The sequence below is a fragment of the Artemia franciscana genome, chromosome 19 (assembly GCF_032884065.1).
Source record: "Artemia franciscana chromosome 19, ASM3288406v1, whole genome shotgun sequence".
In the NCBI taxonomy this organism is placed as follows: Eukaryota; Metazoa; Arthropoda; class Branchiopoda; order Anostraca; family Artemiidae; genus Artemia; species Artemia franciscana.
The window spans coordinates 34,674,844-34,694,067 of NC_088881.1; the positions used below are offsets into that span (position 1 = coordinate 34,674,844).

Genomic DNA, 19,224 nt, shown 5'->3' on the forward strand with positions numbered 1-19,224 from the left:
GATTCAGGGGTCATTCTTAAAGAATTGGGACGAAACTTAAGATTTAGTGTAAAAGGCGAGGCATTAACAAGGCGACAAACCCCCTCATATAAATAATAAAAAATATAATAGCATAAAACTAAGTTAATTCTTAAGTTACGTATATTTTTTACTAATAAAAACGTTCGTTAAAAATTAAAAGTTCTAGTTGTCTTTTTAAGTAACCGAAAAATTGGAGGGCAATTAGGCCTCCTTCCCCACCCCTTATTTCTCAAAATCGTCTGATCAAAACTAAGAGAAAGCCGTTTAGCCAAAAAAAAAATTAATATGCAAATTTCATTTTAATAATTAATGCGCGTAGAGCCAAAATCAAAAATGCATTAATTCAAAAACGTTCAGAAATTAAAAAAAACTGGTTTTTTAAACTGAAAGTAAGGAGCGATATTAAAACTTAAAACGAATAGAAATTACTCCGTATATGAAATGGGTTGTCACCTCCGCAATCCCTTGCTCTTTACGCTAAAGTTTGATTTTTTTAAACAATTAAAAACTTTAGCGTAAAGAGCAAGGGATTGCAGAGGGGACAACCCATTTCATATACGGAGTAATTTCTGTTCGTATCGCTCCTTACTTTCAGTTTAAAAAACTAGTTTTATTTTGTTTAAATTGAAAGAAAGGAGCGACACTAAAACTTAAAACGAAGAGAAATTACTCTGTGTGTGAAGGGGGCTGTCCCCTCCTCGACGCCTCACTCTTTACGCTAAAGTTAGACTCTTCCTCTCAACTCTACTTTTTAGAAAGGTAACAAAATTTAGCGGAAAGAGCGGGGCATTGAGGAGGGAACAGCCCCTTCCATATTCGGAGTTATTTCTATTCGTTTTAAGTTTGAATGTCGCTCCTCACTTTCAGTTAAAAAAACTTGTTTTTTTTTTAATTTAATTTCTGAACGTTTTTGAATTAATGCATGTTTTGATTAATGTTTTTCACTGTTTTAAAAAGTAGATTTGAGATAAAGAGTTTACACTTTTGCGTAAAGAGCAGGGCCCTGAGGAGGGAACAGCTCTTTCATATACGGAGTAATTTCTGTCGTTTTAAATTTTAATGTCGCTCCTTACTTTCAGTTAAAAAAAACTTGTTTTTTATTTAATATCGTAAAGAGCGAGGTATTAGGAAATGATGCACCCCACATATGCCTAATAATTTCTGTTTGTTTTAAGTATTAATGCTGCTCCTTACTTTCAGTTGAAAAAACTTTTTATATTTATTTTTTGATTGTTTTTAGAAAATTACTAAAAATCCTGCACCGCCTTCATGGAAATTCTCTTCCTCCATGACAAATTTCTCCGCGGAAAGTTACCCCCGTATCACCCTGTCCCCTCAACCCTTCCCTCCCCAACCAAAAGAAATCCCCCTGAAAGTGTCTTTAAACTTCCCAATAACCTATATGTAAAAACTGGTGAAAGTTTGTAACTTGCAGCCCCTCCCATGGGGGTTGTGGGAGAAAATATTAAATTCAAAAATGCCTTAAAGTGATAGTTAGTTTTACCGTTAACATATATAAGCTATGAGATTTTAATTTATAAGATGAAGCATGTTTCTACTAATCAGATTATCATATTTTCTTTGTTGAAAGGCATTTTTTGAATTTAATATTTTCCCTCACAGCCCCCGTGGGAGGGGCTGCAAGTTACAAACTATTACTGGCTACACTTTTAAAAATGATTTTGAATTATGATTTGGCAAATTGTTATGTCACTCTCAATATTACTACCAGGCGAAAAAAAATTATATTCTTGAATAATCTTAAAATTAGCAAAAAAATCACTTGATTTTTGAAAAAAATCATAAAACGCAAAAATTGCAATTTAGCACTAAGAAAAGCTATTCCACATTGTTTTTCCATAATGAAAGCTACTTAACGTAAAAATTTATCGCTTTGATTAGTAAACTATAAATAATCCACTAATGAGACTCAAGTTCATATTTTTGAAGACCCCAAGTAATCCTGGTAATTAGGGAGCAGTTAAACTTACTGACCTAGAAATAAGTCGAAAATACCGCTCGATACCTTTTTTATGCTCTTTATCGCTATCATAACCATTTTAGTCGCAAATTCACTTTTAAGCTATTTACTGGCCCTCAAAGATGACCCTACCCTTTTCTTTTATTTTAGTTACCGCTTATATACCTCTTTTAGCGTCACTCTGGTTAAAATCGGTTTACCCGTAAATTGAATCAATTTTGGCGAAATCCAGCATCGGAAAATGCATAAGAAATATATAATTTGGGCTATACATTTTCACATGAAGGCGGGGGGAGAGTAAGGCTGAAGAATATCGGAGGTACAATTACAATGTATTAACTACAATTATTCTGCATACGATGAACTTTGTGTTGTTTCTAATCCTATATATAACAAAAAATATAGACAAATATATAGACTATAATATAACACAAAATATATAAATATATATAGGTTAGGTTAAATATATAGGTTATAAATATATATAGGTTGACAAAATATAGACTATATATAACAAAAAATATATAAAAAATATATATAACAAAAAATAAGAGATAAAGGTATCATCTTTGAGGGTCCATAATGAGTTTAAAATTGAATTTGCAAGCAAAGCAATTATTATATTCTGAAAGAAAAAGATTTTGAGCCCAAAGAAAATGACCTTATATTAGTTTAAATACCCATGGTTCAAGGATATGGTATCAGTAGGCAACATTCTAGTGCTCTAGATACATTCTTAGCAGGAATTCAACTCGTTCCTTAACATTCATCAGTCAGAATAATATTACAATACTGATGTTACTAACGTTGATGATGTAACATTATTTTCTTCTATAAATTATATATCCAACCAGTTGAATCATTAAAATCATAGAGACATATAGAATTGAAGATTTTTTTGACAGAATATTAATTTTTTAATTTCAGAAAGTGAAGTGGCGGTGATGACGATACAAATGCTATTCGATAATTTGAATATCCAAACATTAAGAAAAAAATGGATTTTAATGTGGCCGGCCTCCAAGGCACCACACTGTGTACGTGTCTATTTTCTGACTAATTTATCCACACAGAGAATCTTAAGCGTTCAGAGATCAGATATCAATTCTAACTCACCTCCCCCTTTCCCTAAAGCTCATTCTGTGAGATGGAGATCAATGAGAGTTAGGATATTTGGACACTAAAATGCACTCTTTGAGGCACCTGCAACCCTGCCTAAAAAAATATATCCCCCTCTTTTATAATAGGCTATGCGCATTTACGCGTAAATGCATATAATTTCTAGAAATATGCGAAAAAATTAATTCAGGGAGAATCGCCGAAGCTGATTCATTTATGCTTAAATTAAAAAAATAAATAAAAAATTAGCAGAAAGTAAGGAGCGATATTAAAACTTAAAACTAACATAAATTATTCCGTATATGAAAGGGGATGTCCCCTCCTCCACGCCTCGATTTTTACGCTAAAGTTTGACTCTTTGTCACAACTCTACTTTTTAAAACAAGTATAACTTTAGCGTGAAGAGTGAATACTCCAAATGAAATGTTACGCTAAGGGGATTTGATAGAATATTTATACGAACATATTTATAGTTCTCTTAGATTCTCTTTGCCAAATTTTTTATTTGGAGATGTTCCGGAAGATTTTGGGAATAAAAGGGGCATGGGAGGGGGGCCAGCTTCTCTCCAATCTTTTTGGTCACTTAAAAAGGGTAGTAGAGCCCTTAATTTCCACTCAAATGATCCCTTTCCCGATTTTATAGGACCATGGGTTCGATACAATCATCCCTTAGAAAAATAAACACCCATCTGTGATCTTTCTTCTGGAAAAATTTATTAAATTCATGTTTTTACACGTAGAAACTGGAAACCTCTATAATTGGGTTTGATGATACAGTGAATCTGGTGGGGTGGTTTTCACTAAGGTTCTTTGACTTTTCGGGGGTACCCCCCTCCATTTTCGAAAATCAAGAAAATTTTCTCAGGCTCATAGAATTTGATGGGTGACACTGAGTTTAATGAATCTGGTATATTTGGAATCAGCATAATCAGCTGATTCCTTAGGTATGTCCATTGATATCAAATTGTATTTTAAAGTTTCGGCAACTAGTGAGCCGCGTAGCTCCTCACATACACTTAAGGAAGATATCAAGTGATGTATTTATTTCCAGCGTTGCTAAATTATCTCGGAAACCGTAAATTTACTGAAATGGCAATTTTTCTCCTTAGACTGTTTTTTTAGAAATATTTTTTTTAGAGTTTTGGTTACCATGAGCTAATTTAAACTCTTTTAGCCCCTTTAAGGGTTTAAACTGTAATTTCCTCGAAAACCATTACTGAAAGAAGAGCATAAAAATAGCTTCAAGTGATGTATTCAATTTGGACATTTGGGCATTATAATGTACTTTTTTTTATATCTCAGCATACTCTCCTCCACACATACATCAAGATTCACTGGTCGTACTCTCTTTTGCTTATCAGTTTGTGTACAGACGACTATAACGAACCGACAAAACAACAATGAGGATAGTTTTCGAGCATATTAATAATGAAACAAAGTAAATAATTTAGCAAGGACTTCCGTCAAGATGGAAAAAAAACTAAACTTCCGAAGTTCTCAAGAATCAAATTAAAGCTTGAAGAAAGAAGAAGGGAGAAGAGACAGAAAATAGGACCCAACTACTGGTAATGAAAGACAAAAGGTGACCGAAAGTTAAAACCAAATAATTTGGGTTTTTAAAGCGTTAAGGGCCAGAGCAGAATCAAAATCTCCGGTTTTACTCTTAGACTTTAGAGACTTTGTTGCTTTAAGTTTACGTTCATAATAAGCTCAACATACACATCTCTCAAATGAAATTAGTGCACCCCCCTTGTATCCCTGGCAATGGAGCCTTTCGAGGGGGATTAAGTGTACTGTAATTCTATTTTGAATTGTATTTTGTATTGTATTGTATTGAATAATAATAAACTTCTTCTAAGACTGTTTTTCTTCTTTTTAGGGTATTGCTAAAAAGCTGGGATCAAAAGACGAAAACAAAATCCCTTTCGAATGATTTCCATTTATCTGGCTGGCTCAGAGAGTGGGGCAGCAACAGGAAACTATGGTGCTCGCTTCGAGGTAGGGAGAAACATTAACAAGTCTTTATTAGCTCTTGGTCCTGGCAGATTGGTCGGCGCGCTGGCGTGGGAATTCTGTGTCCAAGGGGCACGGGTTCAATCCCAGTTGTGACCAGCTATTTAGTTTGGGACGGGGGTCAGTGGCGTGACTCTGTAAGCTCAGCCAGAGTCGATCCAGCTCTAAATGGGTACCTGGAGAAATCTGGGGAAGGTAAGCAGGAAGGGTGTGCAAAAGCACAGGATGGTTGGCCCCCAACCCTCCATTGCACTTCCCGGCTAAAGGGCCATGAAACGGAGAACAGCACCGCCGGTTTGGACCTTAAGGGTCTAGTGCCGTCTTACTGCTACTACTACTACTTACTACTAGCTCTTGGCAAGCTTTTGTTTTCGTTATGCAGAGTGCCAAAGAATGTCGGAAACCGTTAATAGGAAATTTTTACGTTGTGTATTTAATGGGAAGCAGTGCCTCTGGGAGTGCAACATGTCCCAGCAGAATTAGAAATATTTAAAACGGACAGCTTTAATTTATAAAATGTGGATTTTGACTAAAGATTTAGCTTCCGGACGGTTCTTTTGTTTTAATTTTTTTCATTATTAGGACTATACGTCTATGAACAATAGACTACACTGGTTTTCTTTTACGTAGACCTTGTAATTATACCTGTCGTGCTCTCTTGATAAAAATAGTTATTTTTATCCTTGACCAAATGATAAGCAAAAGTATAGAAGGAAGAAAAGTATTAACAATATCTTCCTTAGATCATCCAAGCATGTGACAAAAATAAAACCTTCGCGCACCCCCCCCAGCCCCCTCTCGCGCCTAAGTCTTTACGCGCCATATTAGTTACGCGCCATTGTAGTTGCGTCCCTGTGTCCCAAAGTGAATAAAGATATATATATATATATATATATATATATATATATATATATATATATATATATATATATATATATATATATATATATATATATGTGTGTTTTTAACTACGTAAAACTTGCGAATATACAACATTCTTCGCTGTCCCATTGTCTATGCATATAAATAGATTGTCAGGTTTACTGACTCTTGAACATGCAACATATAATTGTCCATGGGAAAAACAATCCTTATTCAGATCTATACCTCCTTATTCTAATGATTGCTCTTGAGCTTTGTTGATGGTGATTGCTAATTGAACATTCCCTGTGTCCCCGTCGTCATTTGTGTCCCGGTGTCCCAGTCTGTAATTTCTCTTTGAGTGTCCCGGTCGTCATTTATATTCCCTGTGTCCTGGTGTCTCGGTCGTCATTTGTGTCCCGGTGTCCTGGTCTGTAATTTCTCTTTGAGTGTCCCGGTCGTCATTTATATTCCCTGTGTCCTGGTGTCTCGGTCGTCATTTGTGTCCCGGTGTCCCAGTCTGTAATTTCTCTTTGAGTGTCTCGGTCGTCATTTATATTCCCTGTGTCCTGGTGTCTCGGTCGTCATTTGTGTCCCGGTGTCCCGGTCTATAATTTCTCTTTGAGTGTTCCGGTCGTCATTTATATTCCCTGTGTCCCGGTGTCCCGGTCGTCATTTGTGTCCCGGTGTCCCGGTCTGTAATTTCATCAGTTGACAAACATGACGTCAGTCGACAAAAAACTTCATGACGACATACAGCTCAATGCTTATAATGACGTCAGTCGACAAACATGAAGTCAGTCGACATACAAACATGACGTTAGTCGACAGACACACAAACAAATAACTTATTTTTTTTGTATACTAGCTGTTGGGGTGGCACTTCGCCCCCCCCCCAAACCCCCCACGGGCGTAAGTCGTTACGCGCCATATTAGTTACGCGCCATTGTAGTTGTGTCCCTGTGTCCCACCTGTGAATATAGATAGATATATATGTATATATGTTTTTAACTACGGAAAACTTGCGAATATACAACATTCTTGGCTGTCCCATTGTCTGTGTATATATATATATAGATTGTCAGGTTTACCGACTCTTGAACATACAACCTATAATTGTCCATGGGAAAAACAATCTGTATTCAGATCTATACCTCATTATTCTAATGACTGCCCTTGAGCTTTGTTGATGGTAATTGCTAATCAAACATTCCCTGTGTCCCCGTCGTCATTTATATATCCCCCTGTGCCCACCGTTCCCTGTGTCCCGGTCGTCATTTGTGTCCCGGTGTCCTGGTATGTAATTTCTCTTTGAGTGTCCCGGTCGTCATTTATATTCCCTGTGTCCCGGTCGTCATTTGTGTCCCGGTGCTTTGTTGATGGTGATTGCTAATCGAACATTCCCTGTGTCCCGGTCGCTTTCTCTTTGAGTGTCCCGGTCGTCATTTATATTCCCTGTGTCCCGGTGTCCAGGTCGTCATTTGTGTCCCGATGTCCCGGTCTGTAATTTCGTCAGTCGACACACAAAAATGACGTCACTCGACAGACATAACACACATACAACTTATCTATCTATCTATCTATATAAAAATAAGTTGTCTGTGTGTGTGTGTCGAGTGACGTCATGTTTGTGTGTCAACTGACGTCATGTTTGTCGACTGACGTCATTATAAGGATTGAGCTGTATGCGTCATGAAGTTGTTTGTCGACTGACGTCATGTTTGTCAACTGATGAAATTACATACCGGGACACAGGGACACAAATGACGACCGGGACACAGGGAATATAAATGACGACCGGGAACCTCAAAGAGAAATTACAGACTGGGACACCCGGACACAAATCACGACCGGGAAACGGGGAATGTAAATGACGACCGGGACACAGGGACACAACTACAAAGGGGACGCCAATGGCACAGGCGGGATATATAAATGACGACCGGGACACAGGGATTGTTCGAATAGAAATTACAGACCGGGACACAAATGACGACCAGGACACCGGTACACAGGGAATATAAATGACGACCGGGACACTCAAAGAGAAATTACAAACTGGAAGACCGGGACACAAATGACGACCGGGACACAGGGAATATAAATGACGACCGGTACACAGGGACACATCATTAGAATAATGAGGTATAGATCTGAATACGGATTGTTTTTCCCACGGACAATTATATGTTGCATGTTCTAGAGTCAGTAAACCTGACAATCTATTTATATGCAACATATATATATATATATATATATATATATATATATATATATATATATATATATATATATATATATATATATATATATATATATATATATATTATATATATATATATATATATATATATATATATATATATATATATATATATATATATATATATATATATATATATATATATATCTATTCACAGGTGGGACACAGGGACACAACTACAATGGCGCGTAACTAATATGGCACGTAACGACTTACGCGCGCGGGGGGGGGGGAGGCTTGGGGGCGCGAAGTGCCCCACCAACTAGGTGTTGGGGTGGCGCGAAGCACCACCCCAACATCTAGTTTATATATATATATATATATATATATATATATATATATATATATATATATATATATATATATATATATATATATATATATATATACATATATAGATAGACTGTGTCCCGGTCGTCATTTGTGTCCCGGTTTCCCGGTCTGTAATTTCATCAGTTGACAAACATGACGTCAGTCGACAAACAACTTCATGACGACATACAGCTCAATCCTTATAATGACGTCAGTCGACAAACATGACGTCAGTCGACGCACAAACATGACGTCAGTCGACAGACACACAAACAAACAACTTATTTTTATATATATAGATATCACAGCCACGAGCCTTCTCTTAATGTCATAACGTCGCCACGGGTTCGTTATAACCACCCTAGGAAAAAGATTAATTCTTCCTTAAGGACCTATAGACCTATTTAGATCATTTTGTGGCCAGTCATACTCGTTTTCGCTTGTAATTTTGCTGTCCCTTATCTTTTAGCCGCATTTTTCTTTGTTCGTCACTTTCGTTTCTAATTTGTTCTACTCCTTGGTGTCGCATGTATTATAACGGCATATTTCTTTGATTTTCATATCTGTTTCTCCTTGTTTTAATGGTTGTTTTTCGACTCGTTGTAATTTTCGCTGTTGCAAGTATTCTGATTGTATCTTCACCTTAGTTTATCATTATTTTAGACTTTTTTTTCGTAGCCTTGACCTTAGCCTCTCCAATTGGTCAGTTTCAGTCAGATAGGATTGGAGTTGTCAGGTTTGAAGTCACTTAAACGTTTTTTTTTTTTAATATTCTAATTACACAGGGTATTTCATGCTTAGCTATGTTCCTTTTGTAATGTGGTATGTGTTGAAGAATTAAAAACGATACGTACACTATTGGGGAGGGGGGGCGATATAATTTATTTTCTTCAAATGTAATCATAAACACGACGTCAATCATGTGATTTTTGTCGTCAACCATTTGCTGAAAACGATGCAACAACAAGGCGTATGTATGCTATTCGAATGTTTTCATGAATGTGACGTCACTTACATTTTTTTAAAATTGAGGCTTTTAATGATCATCAATATGTTATTTTGAAATAAAAAATTTCCTTTAGATTTTTGCACACATAATCATTAATTTTTTGCTAGCCTACAACCAACATTTTTGTCAATCAAGTTACAGGAAGTGCAACGTAATCATCCCTTAGTTCGTAATTTACGGTTGGGGATCAAAATTGAAACAAATTGTTTCATAAGTTGGAATTATAAGAGGCACACTCAGGATCACTGATTCATAAAAATGTAGGAGTGTTGAGTTTTTCTTGCAAATTTTCACTAAAAATTTTATTTTGCAAATCTAGGGGATAGTTTTTTTTTATATTCTTCGGTTTTTTAGGCTAAAATGGCAAAAATAAGTTATTTCTTCTACAATCTACAAAGTTCTGTTTACATAAATATATTTATATCTACGTAAATATAAAGGTTGTTGCCACTATACTTACTTTCAACCCCTCCTCTATTAGTCAAATGAAATCTAGCAAATTTAAACATTCATAAATGTCTTTAAAATATCGAAATCAATTTTTAATAAAGGGTTTTCCTATGCAGGTATAAATTTTGATTGTAAGTCTGGTACAACAAAAATAAAAAAAAAATATGACTGTTTAGCACGTCAGTAAAGCTTAGGACTTAGCTAGTTCTAATTACATATAGTTACCAGTAATATTGACTTTTAGCCTTATCATTTTTTTCTAGAAAACGAAAAAGGAATACGAAATGACCTTAATAGAATTAAGGAAGGCTGAAAAAGACTACAAAGAAACCACGCGCTCTGGTCAGAGATAATATGTAAGTAGAATTTTTATTGCAATAAAATTAAAAAAAAATCAACTGAAAGTAAGGAGCCAAATTAAAACCTAAAACGAAGAGAAATTATTCCATATGTGAGGGGGTTTGCCTATTCTTCATTTTCTTCGTGCTAAAGTGTTTTGATAACTTTTAAAAAGCTTAATATTCCATAAACGGCCATTGTGCTTCAGAAGTAATTCTTAAAAAATTGGGACACAAAGTCAAACTTTTGCGTAAAGAGCAAAGTCTTGAGAGGCGATTAACCCCATCATATACAGAATATTTTTTTCGTTTTAAGATTAAGTGTTTCTCCTTACTTTTAGTTGAAAAGTGTTATTTTAAATTTAATTTTTTCTTTTCTAATACTGTCAAAAAATCGCGCTTTCCTACTTGTAAAATTTCCTCCCTACGCAGAAAATTTGTCAAAGTAAAGTTACTTCCACTTAAATTAGCCCCCCTCCACCACCCTAAGAAATTCTCCCCGGACAATTCCATCCTCATTGGAAATTTCCCAAGAAAATTTCTTGCGGACGATTCTATCTAAAAATTTCTCTTGAGTATACTTTCATTGGAAAAAGACGTTAATTTCTAGTGATTTTTAAGTATTGTCGAATGTCCCCCCTCTAAAGAACTTGTTTTCTGGAAATCTCCTCGCCTCCAATGGAAATTCACTCCCACAGGAATTACCCTATTGAAAATTTTTAAGCGGGAAATTCCCCCTCCCATAGTAAAACCAACAATCCCGACACCTCCGAAAATTGTTCCTAGAATATCTCCACATCTTAAATTTAGTCGGCAAAGACAAAGTAATGAAAATGAAAGATAATTCGGAAAGGAATACAAAAATAAAATACACTAGAGTAAAATTTTCCCTGAAAAGCTCACCCCAGAAACTTACAACCCTTTCCCCAGGCCCAGTGGAATATTCCACACTTTGAATAAGCATGCAAATTAAATTCTTTTGATGTAACCATTGTTATCAAAACTCTGTTTTTTAGATTTTCAGAAACTGTTGAGCCGTGTCGCTCCTTACTTACAGTTTCTTACCACGAACTTGTAGATTCCACTAGTAATCCAAAAGGGAGAGTATGTCTTACCCCCTCAACTTATTCATATTCTCGTAACTGAAGTGAATTTTAAGGACGCAGGACTGTGGAACTATAGAATTGATTAAGTGGAAACTTATACTGCAATACTTGGCTTTCAAACCATTAACAAACTGGAATTCATTATTCTATTGAAAAATATTGCCATATGCAGCCATGTAGTTTTGATGGCAATAGGTGCCACATTTAAAAGAGGAACGTAGTGAAAAATCATCGAAAATAAACTTAAAACAAACGAGTGCTAAAGAGAGTATTGCTTTAATACGAAGGTTTAGTTGTCTTTTTTATCTACACAATGTGCTGTTCGAATTTAGTGAGGGGAGGAGCAATTATGTTGGTGTTTATTTTTTCAATGTAAATATAAAAAAGTAGTGTTCAATAAGAAATACGAAAAGCCACGTTTCTTAAAGTTTCGATAGTGCAAATTCTAGTCCACCCCCTTTGATCATTGAACAGGCATTAAATTTTTGATCAAGTTAAGGCATTAAAGCTAGTCAAATACTCATTCAGAAAATTTAGATAGTTCCAATAGATACAACAAGTAGTGATGCGTTTCTTGTGTATTATGTAGTTATTTATGGCTGGTTTTCTGTTGGTAAATTCGGCTAATGCCTTTGTAACTGTTAGATTTGGAACTAAATATTTATTTTCAGTTCTCATATAAATATCTGTCTTTCGGTTTTAGTTTCCTTTCTGTTTAGCTTTCTCTCGGTTTTATTTTATGTATGTTTTTGATCATCCTCTAAACCAGGGCTTCTTAAACTTTTATAATTCCCGACCCCATTTATGATTGCGAGTTTCTTAACGACCCCAACAAATGTAAAAGAAAAATAAATTAATATTTTTTGATGATACATTTATTAGGTAACAATATGCATATGCATATGAAAATATATAAATTTAGAAGTCGTTTTGAAACATATAAAAATCGAAAACTGAAATTTGCACACAATTTTATAGAAATGTTTTTATTATAGTTTCAAGACAAAAGTGGATTCTGACCGTCTTAATTCTCTCGAATATATCCAAGTAGTTGCGTGGTAAATATTAAATTAAAGTTTACGTTAAAAATTTAATGAGATGGATGTGCCTGTTTTTTATTGCATAGCAAATCAAATCTTGGTGTAATGTTTGAAACTGCTGGACGTAAGACCTCTTCAACATTTTATATCGCTGAACGATATTGGGATTTAATGTGTGTTAAAGCTTAGAAATTAACTTCATATAAATATGTCGTGTTGATTGGCAGAAGTACATTTTACGCTATATTGACGATTGTGGGAAATTCAGTTCTAGTTCCAATCGAGAATTCAGTCAAGGGCTTTTTATTGGAATCGTATTTTTAAGTTTGAGTCACACGAAAGCTCAGCAAATTCCTCTTGAGCTTTAAGTGGCAGATGATCAATCTCACTTAAGCCAATCCAAAACGGCTTTTGAATCCAAACTATTTTTTGTAAATCAATATCTATATATATAAAAATAAGTTGTCTGTGTGTGTGTCGAGTGACGTCATGTTTGTGTGTCGACTGACATCATGTTTGTCGACTGACGAAATTACAGACCGGGACATCGGGACACAAATGACGACCGATGACGACCAGGACACTCAAAGAGAAACTACAGACCGGGACACCGGAACACAAATGACGACCGGGACAAAAATGATGACCGGGACACAGGGAATATAAATGACGACCGCGACACTCAAAGAGAAATTACCGACTGGGACACCGGGACACAATTGACGACCGGGACAAAGGGAAACAACAACAACGGGGACGCCGGGGGCACAGGGGGATATATAAATGACGACGGGGACACAGGGAATGTTCGATTAGAAATAACCATCAACAAAGCTCAAGGGCAATCATTAGAATAATGAGGTATAGATCTGAATACAGATTGTTTTTCCCATGGACAATTATATGTTGCATGTTCAAGAGTCGGTAAACCTGACAATCTATATAAAAACCTGACATAATCTATATATAAATAAAACACAATCTATATATAAAACCTGACAGCCAAGAATGCTGTATATTCGCAAGTTTTACGTAGTTAAATATATATATATATATATATATATATATATATATATATATATATATATATATATATATATATATATATATATATATATATATATATATATATATCTATATTCACAGGTGGGACACAACTACAATGGCGCGTAACCAATATGGCGCGTAACGACTTACGCGCGCGGGGGGGGGGGTACTTAAAAGCGCTATTTCTAGCGCTTTTAAGTGATCTACAATAGTTTTTGCAATGAAAGTTTTACGATGAATTTTCTCAATTACAAAATTGTCGACGCTGGAAAACATTTCGAAAGAATTTTTTTCGACCCTACTTTTCTAAATGCTGATCTTTTTAATCAAATTTTCAATTTTATCGTTTGAAGTAAATACATCGCAATTTTTCCTTGAAGAGACAAGTTAAGATCGTTTAACTTCGCAAACATCTCTGACAAATAACACAGCTTGGATAACCACAAGTCATCATTTTGAATAAAAGCAGCAAATTCACATTTTTGTTCAGTTAAAAATATTTCGATCTCGTCCTTTAATAATAAAAACCTTTTTAAACTTTGACCTCTTGACAACCATCTTACTTCTGCATGTAATAACTAAGTTGTGTAGTTGGAATCCGTATCCTAACAGAGGTTTGAAAATAAGCGACTGTTAAATAATTTTTGTTAAAATATTTTTAGTTAAATTGTATTTTTATCACTCGCAACCCCATCATTTTGCTACGTGACCCCAAATGGGGTCGCGACCCATAGTTTAAGAGTTACTTTTGTAATTCAAATAGTTTAAGAATACACTTTTGTTTTATCATTTATTTTAATTTTATGTTTTAAATTTATACGACATGTTTACTTGTTTTTTTCCATTTTTTTATTTGCCCTCATATAAATGCAAACATGAGTGCCTTACATGAAGGTTTTTTGTTTAGATTTTCATGTTTTTATGGTTAAGTTATTCAGATGAAATATGTACGTTTTTAACAATGAAGTACACACAAGCGTTTGTAACTTAAAATGGAGGGACAAAAAAATGGTGCTAAAAATGAAATGATAGGCTGCCACTATGAAATGACCACCCATCGAAAACCAAAATGAAGCAGAATGCATTGCATAACAAAAATTTTAACCTGGAGAAAAGAAATCAACCTCAAGGTGTCATTTTGAAAAAGAGATACAAGAAATTGAAAGAAATAACTAAAAAATGTAGAGAAAAATAATTAATTACCCTGAGACAAAAATATTTTTACTTTTATTTTGAAGAAAACACTAGCTTTTTAGCTAATTCAGCAAAAAATGCTTCAAAATTCATGGAGGGCAGTCAAGTGAATGAAATCCAGCCTTAGTGTTAGACTGAAAGAAATTCTTATTTTACCAAAAATTCAAAGATAGTATGAAGCACTATAGTAGAAGAAAAACAGATTAGTTCTAAGGGACGCAGGAGGCCAAAGTTAAGATCCCGGTTTTAGACATTCTGTACTTATTAGAAGGTGTCTACCATCTACAGATATGACGCTGCTGTTTTTTTTTAAATTACTGACGTTAAACTTTTATCTTAACGCTTCCCTATTCCAAATATATTTTTGTCCAGTGTGGTATTTATTTTAACACTTCCCTTTTTATATGTTTTGTGGTTTATTTTCATACGACTATTTTAACTATTTTTTTTAATGAAAAGTATATTTTATTCAAGTACAAAGCAAAATCAAAATTCTATATTTTGTTCTGTGGCTGTATTGTCTGGACTGCAGGGAGAAAGACGGTAAAAAAAAATACGGATTTCGGCTATTCATTTACTACCTGCTCAAAACAAAGCTGAAGCAGAAGGACTTGCTGAGAAACGATTTAAACTGGGCCAAGGGATATTCACCCCAAGGTGGTATAAAGATGATACGAAAAATTTTAAAGGAATAAATAAAAAAGATGGAGGGAACAATGAAATTATCCCAAAATTAAAATAATTTTACCATCTTTAAAAGAACCCATATGAGAGACACTTCTTTGCCGAGTGAGGAAAAACGGCTTCTAAGTGTCATGAGAGGCAGTCTGGGAATCGTAATCTGACCTTATTGATAAACTGAAAGGCATTCGAATCTTACCAGAAATTACATAAGAAAACTAGTTTTTTTAACTGAAAGTAAGGAGCGACATTAAAATTTAAAACGAACAGAAATTACTCCGTATATGAAATGGGTTGTCCCCTCCGCAATCCCTTGCTCTTTATGCTAAAGCTTTAATTGTTTTAAAAAGCAGAATTGTGGCAAAGAGTCAAACTTTAGCGTAAAGAGCAAGGGATTGCGGAGGGGACAACCCATTTTATATACGGAGTAATTTCTGTTCGTTTAAGTTTTAATGTCGCTCCTTACTTTCATTTAAAAAAAAAACTAGTTTTTTTTATGTAATTCCTGAACGTTTTTGAATTAATGCATGTTTGATTTTGGCTCTCCGCACATAAAATATTAAAATGAAATTTGCATATTAATTCCTTTTTTGGCTAAATAGCTTTCTCTTAGTTTTAATCAGACGATTTTGAGAAATAAGGGGTGAGGAAAGCCTAGTTGCCCTGCAATTTTTCGGTTACATAAAAAGGCAACTATAAATTTTAATTTTTAACGAGTGTTTTTATTAGTAAAAAATATACGTAACTTAAGAATTAGCTTACGTAACAAACTTTTATATTCTTAAATTTTTATTATGTATATGAGGGGGTTTGTACCCTCGATTATACCTCGCTCTTTGCACTAAATCGTAAGTTTTGTCCCAATTCTTTAAGAATGACCCCTGAATCCGAAAGGCAGTAGAATAAATAGTTGAAATTACTAAAAATACTATAGCATAAAGAGCGAGGTATTTATCTCCTCCTAAATACCTCGCTCTTTATGCTTAAGTATTTTTAGAACCCCTCATATGCGTAATAATCTCTCTTCGTTTTAAGTTTCAATGCTACTCCTTACTTTCAATTGAAAAAACTTTTCCATGTTTATTTTTCATTGTTTTTTTTTTATAGTAATTTTAGAAAATCCTGCGCCCTTTTCATTGAATTTCTGTTACCCCATGACATATTTCTCCAAGGAAAGATCCTCCCACATAGCAGCCCCTCCCCCAGGGACTGCGGGGGAGTAAGTCATTCCCAAAGACATAGTTATTAGAGTTTTTTAGAGTTTTTTTTTTAGAGTTTTGGTTGCTATTGAGCCGGGTCGCTCCTTACTACAGTTCGTTACCACGAACTGTTCGATACGAAGATAGTACGGAGTACCATAAGAAACAAAAATGGACTAGTTCTGTAGGCTGAGGAAACGCGGTTCGGAGGACACCAACTTAGATATGATCTCGTTTCAATTGACCTATTGAAACATATAATGTATTGGAATTTTGTATTTATTTCTTCAAAAATATGACTGGCAACCAACAGTGACTAGACCTTACTTATAACAATTAACTTTTTGGAAATTATGTAATTGACATATTCGTCATTCACAGTAAAATTTCACTAATATCAAGATTCAAATATTGGTAATTTAATTAAGGAAGATATCAAGTGATGTATTTATTTCCAGCGTTGCTAAATTATCTCAGAAACTGTAAATTTACTGAAATGGCAATTTTTTCTTCCTAGACAGTTTTTTTTATAAGCAGTTTTGTAGACTTTTGGTTACCATGTGTTATTTTACTGTTTTATTTTACTGTTTCAAAAAGTAGAGTTGAGAGAAATAGTCAATTTTTTGCTTAAAGAGTAGGGTGTTGAGGAGGGAGCAGCTACCTTTCATATATGAAGTATTTTCTGTTCGTTTTAAGTTTTAATGTCGCTCCCTACTTTCAGTTAAAAAAACGTGTTTTTTTATTTAATGTAAAATCAAAGAATTAATCCCGTCTTCAAAAATATATCGTACATATTATTATTACCCTAGTCGTGGACATAACCAAAATCTTGTTCGTATTGATATTTTTACGTGGGGTATGAAAATTGTCATAACCACTATAAAGCCGTTTATAAACTTATAAAGTCTTTCTATTAAGTTTTATAATATTCTTTGTGACACTGAGAAAAAATTGAGATAATATTTTTAATGGATACCGCAGAGAGCAGTCCTAAAATATCGTTCTATGTTTTTATCCCCCCCTACTGATATGAATAGAGTGGGGGTACCGTTATAGGGTAAAAGGGTGTTCAGCTTTTATTTACCTTAAAGAGCAGGATTGTCGCTGTATTAGTTGAAGGCTCAGTAAGAATACAGCCTTCGTCGTATGACGAATGATTTTGTTCATTTTAAGTTTTAATGTTGCTCCCTAATTTCATTTAGAACTTGTTTATTGTTTAATATAATTTTATCATTTATATGGGTGTTTGTATATTAATTGTTTTAATAATTTTTTGAAACATCTCCATATGTAGGACAATTTATTTTAAGTATTTAAAGAGACTTTTTCCAGAAAAGAAACATTTCAAATAAAAAAAAATCCAAAGCCACCCTCTCCCCCCCCTGATTTACTTTTTAAGCCATTTGAATGAAAAATTGTGAGCTTCAAAATACCCCTTTTTAGTTTTTTCATGTCTCTCATCTCTTGTTAGTTATTTTTATACATTCCATTTTTTTAAACTAAGGCGAGTCACCTGAAATCAGTAAATTAGTCGCTCTGTGGCTCATGGGTCACTCTGTGGCTCACTCTGTGGCCCACGGGTCATAGGCAGGCTGCCGACCCATAGCTTAAAATTTCTTTGGCTATATATATATTTTTAAATTTACATCTGCAGATGATCTCCTTAGCTTATTTAAGTTAGTTCAAGTTTATAAAACTTGTTACTTTGCTTAGTAGAGTTTCATTAGAATATAATACATCAAATACATTGAAAAGCGCACTGAGAAAAGCAAATAGGCCTACGTAAACAAGTTGAATGAAATTAAAATTTAAACTTACTTTTTAAATATGACTCTTATTTCCAGGGTCAGTCAATGCCGCCTTATTTTGGGTTATGTAAGTAAATTGAGTTTATAGATAAGTATTTAAACACAATTACCGGGCATAATCTAAAGGCAGCTTAATAGAAATTTACTTTAATTTTAACATATTTTTCAACACCACGGGGGAGGAGCAGTGTCTTTCAAATTTTTCAATGATGATACTAAATAATTTGTTAATGTGCACTTCAAGATGCCTTGCTAGTTTGAAATGTTTCCCCTTTCCGATTTTTCCCTTAATTTCCTCCTTTCCATTTTTCCTCACTTCCTGGCGGCTTTCCACGACTTATCAAGAAGCTGAGGCTCACTCCAACCAGTACACATGAAAAGGAGATGCTTGCTTCACGAAAAGGAGAAGAAACCCACAAACAGAAACTCAGCCTTATTTTTTTGAATCAATATTTTTTTTCCTGCAAAAATAAATTGATCGTACTTTTATTTGTCGTTTGAACTTAATTTTTTTATTTTAGATATAGATTTCTATAGGTTAACATTCAGAGTTTGATCCAGATTGAATGGGCACTTAGCTCTCAAGAATTTCAAATGAAATTCCGTTTTACTATGGGTATATTTAGTCCCTTGTCTAGTTTGTTTAAGCATTAATATATTTTTTTTTCAATGGCTAGATTTTTCTCTTCAGTGCTAGAAAAACCAATAATTTGAAAAAAGTTTAAGTTGTGCAGTTTTGTAATGGGAGGGGATAGAAGACAGCTAGTTTGCAGTTTAGGTTG

At 34.4% G+C, this 19,224-nt stretch overlaps 1 long non-coding RNA gene across 3 annotated transcripts in view; it reads left to right on the top strand.

Annotated features, from left to right (window-relative positions):
- Nucleotides 1-18,931, top strand: part of LOC136039606 (uncharacterized) — a 62,102-nt gene extending 43,171 nt beyond the window's left edge. For 2 of the 3 annotated variants that reach the window (XR_010620491.1, XR_010620489.1), the window contains exons 2-4: nt 5,001-5,119; nt 10,293-10,385; nt 18,479-18,931. This is a non-coding gene — a long non-coding RNA (uncharacterized LOC136039606). Of the gene's footprint in view, nt 1-2,947; nt 3,040-5,000; nt 5,120-10,292; nt 10,386-18,478 lie in introns of those variants that run through there. The other variant, XR_010620490.1, reaches the window with a different exon arrangement.
- Nucleotides 18,932-19,224: the final 293 nt, after the last annotated feature.